The following is a 10,369-nucleotide window of genomic DNA, read 5'->3' as shown; positions in this document are numbered from 1 at the left end:
GTCCTGCTTTCATTTCAATTAACTTTCATAAAGAACTGTGGAAACACATCATCTGTCAATTAGCGTAAATCCGTATCGCACCAAGCCGGCAATTTGCTCGGTGAAAATTTTAAATTTTGTCCTCTGAGCCGAGCTGTCATGGCAGTCCATAGGGAAGCTTTGCAGCTCTAAGACAGATTGGGGGTAATCATTCCCGTACCACTACGAAGAACCCCATTCTGTATACTTCATCCTACTGGAAGGAACCAGGGAGGCGGCATTTTCAAAGCTGCTGGCATTTCTTATATGCCATCTGTTTACAGAGAGGTAATAGAAAATACAGATTTCAATCACAAGGGCCATGTGCAAGATTGGTTTACGCTCAACTGGTTGCCAACAGATAGCCATATAGATAGATATGTGGTTTTTTGGCATATTCGAGACCGGTTCTATCAGATGGGAACTGTTGAGGATTAAAGAAGATTTTGAAGTGTGGAATACTTTCAAAACCAGAATATGAAGTGAATATGATCTGGCTGTGTAGAGTGAAAACTACAGTATGCATGTTGAACTGTAGATTAGCCTTTAGCAAGAAGCATTTCTTTCTCAAAGTAAAAAGAAAAGTGCTAAAAGGCAGCACTTTTTACAGATTATGAGATTTTTTTACATTTATTTATTTATTAATTTTTTATCAAGTATGGACACTTTTGGACCTGTGGACTTTGATAAGGGTTGTTATTATTATATTACGACCCAAGAAAGCTTGCAGACTCAGGTTTGATACCAATACTCTAACACAAATGCCATATTAAAGTGAAACATTTTCAGGAAAAATAACCAGCAGGCAAATATTGCAGACGATTATGCTTAACAAATTGAGAGAAGCAGAAAATGCGATCACGATTAAAATGTGATTCATCATCTATTTGAACAGAAACAACTCTAAACTGACTTGAGCTAAATAATGACACTATTATTTTTTAGTAATATAATATAATATAATATAATATTTTTTCTCTTTTCTTAATGTAATTTCCATTACATCTCATATATTGTATATGTTTAATTGAATTCTGTGATGCAAATTACAGTATTGTTTTTTTTTGTATATATATTTTTGGAATAAAAGGCCATCTCCTTTGTCTTGCTAATGCTAATTTCATAGCTAACATTTCACGTATAGCATAGCATTTTATTAAATTTCCTAAATATAATTAAATAATATTTTAAACTTTTTGCATAATATATAGAAATATGTAATTTGCCCCTTGAGATGTAACATCTCATTTTCAAGGGAGTCCTATAAACACAAAAACAAAATATTACATCACAACCATACAAACCATACAAAACGTGTACACACACAAATATACAAAAACAAAAGACATGCTCAACCAGTCCCCAGCATGATTACAGCATGATTACAAAACAATCAGCATCATACATAAGCAGAATCAACATAAGAAAACTTAGAAACATACACAAACTATTTTGAGATAAGAAAATAGAGATAGCCTAAAACAATAAAAGGAAGTAGCAGATCTCAAAGACTGACTGGACTCTCTCTTTTCTTTAGATACGGTTGCTCCTTTACGCTTAAAGAATATTAAGGAAAACAGACTGACACTAACGAGCAACGAGCACACTCGGAGCCCGGAAAATGGAGAGCAGCTGGAAGAAAACAAAACTAGAAGTATTGCATGGAGCATGGAGGGAAAGTACTTCTACATACAGAAAAGCCTTAAAGGGGTCATGAACTGGCTTTTTAAATGATTTTATACTGTTCAGTAATGACTTTATGAACTTCTTTACTTCCAAGATCGATACTATCAGAGATAAAATTGTAACCATGCAGCTGTCAGCCACAGTATCGCATCAGATAGTTCTGATCTATAGTGCACTATAGATCCCCTGAGGAACAATTCCACTCATTCTCTGCTATAGGAGAGCAAGAATTGTATAAACTTGTCAAATCAACAAAACCAACAACATGTAAGTTAGACCCTATTCCATCTAAGCTACTAAAATAGGTGCTTCCAGCTATGTTCCTTCTTAGAGAGAAATGGTCTCTGTGAGGATTTCCAGTCAGGATTTAGACTGTATCATAGTACTGAGACTGCTCTCATCGGAGTTAGAAATGACCTGCTCTTATCATCCGATCGTGGTTGTATTTCTCTATTAGTGCTACTGGATCTTAGTGCTGTGTTTGACACTATCAACCACAACATTCTTTTGACTAGACTACAAAATTATGTTGGCATTAGTGGAATTGCATTGGCATGGTTCAAATCTTACTTATCTGATCGTCATCAACAACAGCGAATGAAGAGGTATCATATCGATCACAAGTACAGTATGGAGTACCACAAGGCTCAGTACTAGGACCACTGCTTTTCATACTTTACATGTTTCCCTTGGGAAATATCATCAGGAAACATGGTGTTATCTTTCACTGTTATGCTGATGATACTCTATATTTCTTCACGGCCTGACGAAACATACCAATTCGCGGAATGCATAGTTGATAAAAAAATGGATGACTAGTAATTTCCTACTGCTCAATAAGCTGATAATTCTTTTTATTTTTTAATGGATTATAATCAGTGTCAAAATAATACATTTTGCTGTTTTTTCTACAGCTGCAACTCTCACAAAGTGAAATAAAAAGAAAAGAAATTAAAAAAAAAGTATATTGCTTAAAATTGAAAAGCAGACCTTGATACTATTTACAAAATGTAATATTTACAACGTTGTCAGCAATATACACTACTATTCAAAACTTTGGGATCCGTTTTTTTTCTTAAATACGCATTTAAAACTGATCAAAAGTGACAGTAAGCTTTTACACTGTTACAAAAGGTTTAGATTTTCAAATAAATGCTGTTCTCTGTCACTGTTGTGTTTATGTAGACAAGAAACACACTTGAATAAACATATCTGAGAATCACCATTTCAAGTTGTCCACAATCTAGTCAACAATATTTTGAATAATAAGAAAATACAAAGAAAAGAATGACACTCATACAGTGTGAACTAGTGTGAAGCGACAAGCTTGATCATCGCCATGGAAATAGGAAAGTGATATCTAGAATGCTGCTTTTAGAGCAGTTATTAAAACAAAAACAATAATAGTTTGTTTAAAAACTACCATGGATAAAGCAATAAAACAAGAGTTTTAAGGTAATATAGTATATGGAGTTTGTTATTGTCATCAACCAAACCGTGACCAGTTTTTATACCTAAAAAAAATTTAGGCCTCTAATAGGCAATTTTAGCTGGGCCCTACACAGGAAAGTAAACAGTAAAGTAATCTGCAGCACATACTTGCGTTAATGTTTGGTACATCATATGATTAGTGAAAATACAAACCCTGGATTATAGTGTAGGACGTTTGCTGTTAAAATGTTAAATGATGCACCTGTTTTGGTGCAACATTCACATTTTATATGTTATATCTAAAATTTTCTTAATAGCAGAGACCAGGGGGGTATTCCAGAAAGCAGGTTATGTGACATACCTGGGTATGTTTAAGGGTAAGTAGATAAACTCAGCATGTTGCCCTTGGGAGATATCATCAAGAAACATGGTGCTAGCTTTCACTGTTATGCTGATGGTACGCAGCTCTATATTTCTTTGTGGCCCGATGAAACATATATACCAATTCGCAAAACGGAATGCATAGTTGATATAAAAAAAATGGATGACTAGTAATTTCCTACTGCTAAATTCTGAAAAAACTCCAAATGTAATAACCTAGAACACTGTCTAACAATTGATGGCTGCTCTGTCAATTATTCAGTTAGGAACCTAGGTGTGTTATTTGACAGCAATATTTCCTTTGAAAACCATGTTTCTAGCATTTGTAAAACCGCATTTTTCCATCTTAAAAATATATCTAAATTATGACCTATGCTCTCAATGTCAAATCCAGAAACGTTAATTCATGCGTTCATGACCTCAAGGTTAGATTATAGTAATGATTTATTGGGTGGTTGCTCTGCACACTTGATAACAAACTCCACCTGGTCCAAAATGCAGCAGCTTGAGTTCTTACTAGAACCAGGAAGTATGACCATATTAGCCCGGTTCCGTCAACACTGCACTGGCTCCCTATTGAATATCGTATACATTTTAAAATCATGCTAATTACTTATAGAGCCCTGAATGGTTTAGCTCCTCAGTACTTGAGTGAGCTCATATCACATTATAGTCCTTCACGTCCACTGCGATCTCAAAACTCTGGCCATTTGATAATACCTAGAATATCAAAATCAACTGCTGGCGGCAGATTCTTTTCTTATTTAACGCCCAAATTCTGGAACAACCTACTTAGCGTTGTTCGGGAGGCAGTCACACTCTGTCAGTTTAAATCTAGATTAAAGACCCATCTCTTTAACCTGGCATACACATAACACACTATCACATTTCTATAATTCAAATCCGTTAAAGGATTATTAGGCTGCATTAAATAGGTCAACCGGAAACGGGAACACTTCCCATAACACCCGATGTACTCATTACATCATAAGAAGAATGGTATCTACGCTAATATTAGTCTGTTTTATTCTTATTCTGAGGTCACCGTAGCCACCCAAATCCAGTCCTCTTCCAGACCAGATGGTCACTGTAGCCACCCAGATCCAGTCCATATCCAGACCAAATGGTGGATCAGCACCTAGAGACGACCTCTACAGCCCTGAATGTCAGCGGAGACCATGTCAACTAGACGAACCCCAGAGACAGATCCCCTGTGAAGACCTTGTCAACTATACGGCAATCGGGACAAGACCACAGGAACCAGACAAGTCCTCTGCAGAATCTGACCTATGTTGCAGCCTGGAATAAAACCACACCATGCTGGTTTCATCTGGCCAGAGGAGAACTGGCCCCCCCGACTGAGCCTGGTTTCTCCCAAGGTTGTTTCTCCATTTCTGACACCGATGAAGTTTTGGTTCCTTGCCACTGTCGCCTTTAGCTTGCTTAGTTGGGGACACTTAATTTCTGGCAAGATTGTCGGCTTGATTGCACAGACACTATTAGAAGAGAGCAGAACTGGATGATGACATCACTGAATTATCAATGAACTGACTTTAGCTGAAAAATGGACTGTTTGTTATTGTCCTCTTGCATTATTGACAAACTATTTTCCTACTTGGCACTGTAAAGCTGCTTTGACACAATCTGTATTGTATAATCGCTATATAAATAAAGGTGACTTGACTTGACTTGAAGCAGAAGGGGACTTCACACAACTCCAGTGATCTGCTGCAGATCAGTGTGAAGATGGATTACAGCTGGACAGCACAGGCTTTAAGGCAAGCTGGAGAAACACCGTCTGGGCCTTTGGCTTTCATTATCTTCGGTTTCCTGAAGACTTTGCGTACATTATCTTCACAGATCTTAAGTGCAGGCTGAGAAGCAGTAGGGGGGAGGGAGGGAGGGTGTTGATGGCTGTGTTGTGAGATGGTCAGAGTGGGTGTGGGGTGTGAGACCAGGCTTTTTGAACCTACAGTAAAAACTCAAACTGTCGGCTAAAAGTTGATTCTCCACAGTACTGGGGGATGGGGTCTTGTAGCTGGTGATGGCTTTCAGGCCCTTCCACACTTATGTAGGGTCGTTGCTTGAAAACTGTTTTTTCAGCTTTTCAGAGTAGCTTCTCTTATCTCCCTATTCAGTGTTTATTTGGCCTGTTTGTACAAGGCTTTGTCCCGACTCCTGTAGGCATCCTCGTTGGCCTGGCGAAGCTGTTTAGAGTTTTGCACTGAACCAAGGTTTGTCATTGTTATATGTTAAATAAGTCCTGGTTGGAACACACATGTCCTCACAGAAACTGATGTAGGATGTCACGGTGTCAGTGAGCTCATCCAGATCATTGGCTGCAGCCTCAAAAACACTCAAATCAGTGCAGTCAAAGCAGGCTTGTAAATCCCATTCTGCTTCATTAGTCCATATCTTTACAGTTCTTACCACAGGCTTAGCAGATTTAAGTTTCTGCTTGTAGGCTGGTAGAAGATGAACCAAACAGTGATCAGAGAGTCCCAGAGCCACTCGGGGGACAGAGTGGTATGCATTCTTTAAAACTGTGTAGCAATGGTCCAGTATATTGCTGTCCCTGGTGGGGCATGTGATGTGCTGTATTTAGACAGTTTGCGGGTGAGATTAGCTTTATTAAAATCACTAAGAATGATAATGAAAGCAATGAAGTTGACCGTCAGACAATGCTGTGTATGTTCCAAAAAAATACAAATCTGTCTAATTTACTGTGCATTTTAGCAACTAACCACATCATGTCCATTGACTGTTAAAATAACATAACATGGACCTTTTCAGTAATAGGAAAAGAGGAAACTCAAGAAAGCACCGTTCCTGTAAACAGAAATCTTTCCAGTTAATGGGTGTACAGTAAAAAATAAAAGCACATTTAGTGCACATTATCTGCAACTACAAACATATCATAAGTAACATTATGACAGCACACAACAATTAGTCTGGCACTGTTCTGCTTTGTGCAATATATTCAGAGCACTCTCCTATTGACAAATCCTACATTTCCAACTCACTTTTGGCAAAGTTCTTGGATAGCTCTTGGCTTGTGCCATCCTCATCATCGATATGCACTAGTGTGGCCCTCAAAGTAACAGCACCCTTGCCCTTGCAAACACGGGTAGGGTCCAGCTCTGCAAAAACATAGAGCAAAGAAATTCTTTCAAAGCACTAAATAAAGTTTTATATTACTCATTGGATATTGCTCATAACGTTAGTACCCCAAATACTACAAATGCTGCTCTTACCAGTGGGCATGAGATCAGGGGAACTCTTCATGATTCTCAAAGGTGTTACTTGCACAGCAGATACAGTGCGCCCGACAGGGTGGACATGCTGCAAGACACATACATCCATAAATGAGACGTGGTAAACAAAAAAAGAAACTAAGTAGAGCTATTATAATTGCATTTATCATTGTTTTTAACCTCCTCTATGACATTTTGTGACCCACTTGTTGAGAACCACTGAGCTAGTTTTACTGAGTTATTGTTAGACTTTATTGAGAACAACAGCACTAATAATGGTCATATAGAGACCTGAGGGCTTTTTAAGTTATAGGAAGACTGTAATCACAGTGTTCTCTGAAGGTTGGCACAAATATCAAGGAAAGATGGATGAACGGAAGGAAATAGGGGGCCTGGCAGTGAGAATACTGAGAACACTGAACAATGACTCAAGCCAGAGAAGAAGACAGAGAGAGTCTGTTTGTGATTGCTTACTCATGAGCCTTCTGCATCAAGACATTAGACAGCTATTATTCCTTGCTACTGTCTTTTATGTATTACTTAATATGGTGTTACAGCTTAAACGGTGTAAAAGAGGCTTAAACAATATCATACTGTATCATATATTTCAGTTGTTTTCTATATCTGTGTTGTAATTGTTTTGTATTGCATGTTTCATTCATGCCCATTTAATTGTAACTAAAGGCCAGCTAGGCTGGTGTAACCTCAAGAAACTGGATGGAGATACTGAAAATGTGGCACGCTTACCAGGGGCTGCATCAAATTTCCCTGTGCCCTCTGCTGGAGAGCCCTGCAAATGAAAATGGGTGAAAGCAGAGATGAAGGGAGATGCTGAGACAGGGAACAGTGTTGCTCGGCAAGTCATCAGGAAAGAGAACAAAGAATATTGAGTGGTTGGCAATCAAGATTTCGGCAACTCAACAACAACACCTTAAAGATATGTTCCTTAGCATTCCTACAATTGCAAAAAAGCTGGTGCAAAAAGTACGGTGGGCAATATAACCAAAATCTTATTTTACAATTTGAGAAGTGTTATCACAATATATCGTCCTGCTGCCCAGCCCTAGCGAAAAGTATGACAATTAAGCAGTGATCACCCAAAAAAACAAACCCTGGCCTATTTGTTGAAATTGCTTGCTTGACTTGCTTGGTATATTTAGGCCTGATTTCAATGGCTTTGAGTGGGTGGGTTTTTTTCTGACATGTTGGTGTTACATCTTTCACTTGAATGTTATAAGTTGCACTGAGTAAATGAGGCTGGATAAAACAAACTATGTCCGTCTTCTTTCAGGCTGCAAAGTAACAAAATGAGATTATTTTAAAGGGGGTGATTCTTTTCTATATCCACTGTAAATATTTAAAATCTGAAAACAATACGATTGGCTCGATTGTGAAATTCCAGCCAGAATAACATTACAAACAATCCTACTAATATGATAAGCATGAGGGTGCTGCTGATGCATGAGGAGACTGACAATCCCTCTAACTGATGTGTCACACCTATGGCTGTGGTTCACACTGAAACAAGATACAAAGTGACCTGTTACAGAACATTGGCTGAGTAAGAAAATATGGGTCAATGAAAATGCATGTTTCAGTAGCTGCCAATGGATATGCCTCTTAGCACAGATGTTTCTGCCCTGTAACAAAGGAGTAAGTTGCTTTGGATAAAAGTATCTGCCAAATTAGATGATTAGTATTTTAGATACTAATTACTATTTGCCAAATGAGAGCTTTCTTTAGACATACAAAATATTACAGAGGTCCTGGATAATTGCAGGTATTCCTGTAACATTACTAATGGATCCCAATGTAAACATTAGCCATCTGTCTCTATGCGATATGTTCTGTCTCATTGACTTAGCCTACAGTTACTGTCTATAGGAATTCAGAACTAGTTAATTAGCCAAATAATTAGATAAATTAATGGAGCCTATATCTTAATGAAAGAGTATATATATATAGATAGATAGATAGATAGATAGATAGAAGACTCTTTCAGATGTTTACAGAAAAGGCCGTTAGCACTGGATTTACCCACTTGAAAACAGATATCATCCTAAATTTGAGTTGTTGAACAGTTACGTAACAGCAATTGTGTAATTCAATAATACACAAATACGCTGTTTATTTTAAATGTTTATATAGTATATTGAATTAGATAAGTGGGAATCATTTTCCACTGTAAATTTAAAAACAGGTCCAACTATAACAGCTGCATGCATCAATCCATCAATCAAGAGTCACACGGTTTGAGGATCCTTAATACTCTGAATTGCTCCACATGCTGCCTTTGTAGAAGATATGCTAATAATCCTGATTTAACTTAAACTTTGAGGCGTTTTAGTAAGTAAATTCAAAGCCATAATAGTCAATAATCATATGAAACAGATTTATTTCTGCACATTAATCTTGTTAATATCATTCCGATTCACCTTACCTGTAAGGACCTTCACCTTCAGAGAACCTCAGCTGAGCTTAACTTGGTTTAAAGACCTAACAAGCACCCAAACATTGAGGGCACCCTTTTAAATGTCCTTTGTTGTGGCCTATCACAAAAAATCCCAACTATCATGTTCTGTTCTTTTCAAAGAGCTGAACCTTAACAATGCTTTGCCTCTTTCAACTACCAAGATGGACCTGTCAGCACCTGCCACCTGGGAATGTGGCACCTACTTAGCAGGTCATGAACGAATTAAAGCATCCTGCTATCCATCCACCTCTCCATCCCTGTCTGGCATGCCAAGCACTTCATATTAAGATAACTGTAAGATAATAGACCAAATATGTTATAAATCTGGACGTTTGTCATACTAATAATATGATAAAGTATGGGCTGTTGGCTAGTGGTTAAACAGATCGTAGTTGATCCGTACGGACCAAGCCCCACGGTTCGGCACGCATGTGATCCGCGGATTAATTGCAAAATTTAACCATAATAGAGTATAAGTTTATAATTTGTTCGTATTTACACAAGCAACCGAATTTTAAACAATTCCAGAGAGAAAAGGCGACAGGGACCTCGATTCGTTACTCGCGCGCTGTTCTCTACGCGCACAGCCGCACACACATGAAGCGTGCATACAAGTTTCAGACGGCGCGCGAACACCGAACTGAAACCTCTTCTGAATCCTCTGAACAGACACATACACATAAAATTATGACAAAATACCCATCTTGACAATCATTCAGGTAAACGCAGTCAGTTATGTCTCAAGTGAATGAAAACAGCTGAAAAAGAAATCAGATGTGATGTGTATCATTATATCGGATCCGTGCATCAGGTCTTAAAAGGACAGCGGCCTATAAATACTGCTGCTGTCATTAATGATCATCAAACAACAAAACAGCTGTGATAAAAATCTATATTTAATTTATACAGTGAACACTATGCAGTGTTATTTTCCCTAATTATTACATTTCTGTAATTTAATACTACCAACCTTATTTTAATTGTAACATATTCTGTTGTATTTATCTATGCTTGTAATTTGTGTATTTGTTCTTATTTTTACTGGCTGTTCTCTTGTCTCTTTAATCATGTTTAAACTTTCTTAGTTAATCTAGTAGTATTTGCTGTGGTATCAAAGAAGTACTTC

At 37.7% G+C, this 10,369-nt stretch overlaps 1 pseudogene; it reads right to left on the bottom strand.

Annotated features, from left to right (window-relative positions):
* LOC107676553 (sorbin and SH3 domain-containing protein 1-like) overlaps positions 1-10,369 on the bottom strand; it is a 60,293-nt pseudogene that overhangs the window by 36,309 nt on the left and 13,615 nt on the right.

Source organism: Sinocyclocheilus anshuiensis, unplaced genomic scaffold, assembly GCF_001515605.1.
Source record: "Sinocyclocheilus anshuiensis isolate Anshui unplaced genomic scaffold, SAMN03320099.WGS_v1.1 scaffold204, whole genome shotgun sequence".
Taxonomy (NCBI): domain Eukaryota; kingdom Metazoa; phylum Chordata; class Actinopteri; order Cypriniformes; family Cyprinidae; genus Sinocyclocheilus; species Sinocyclocheilus anshuiensis.
This window is presented reverse-complemented; position numbering and strand designations above follow the sequence as displayed.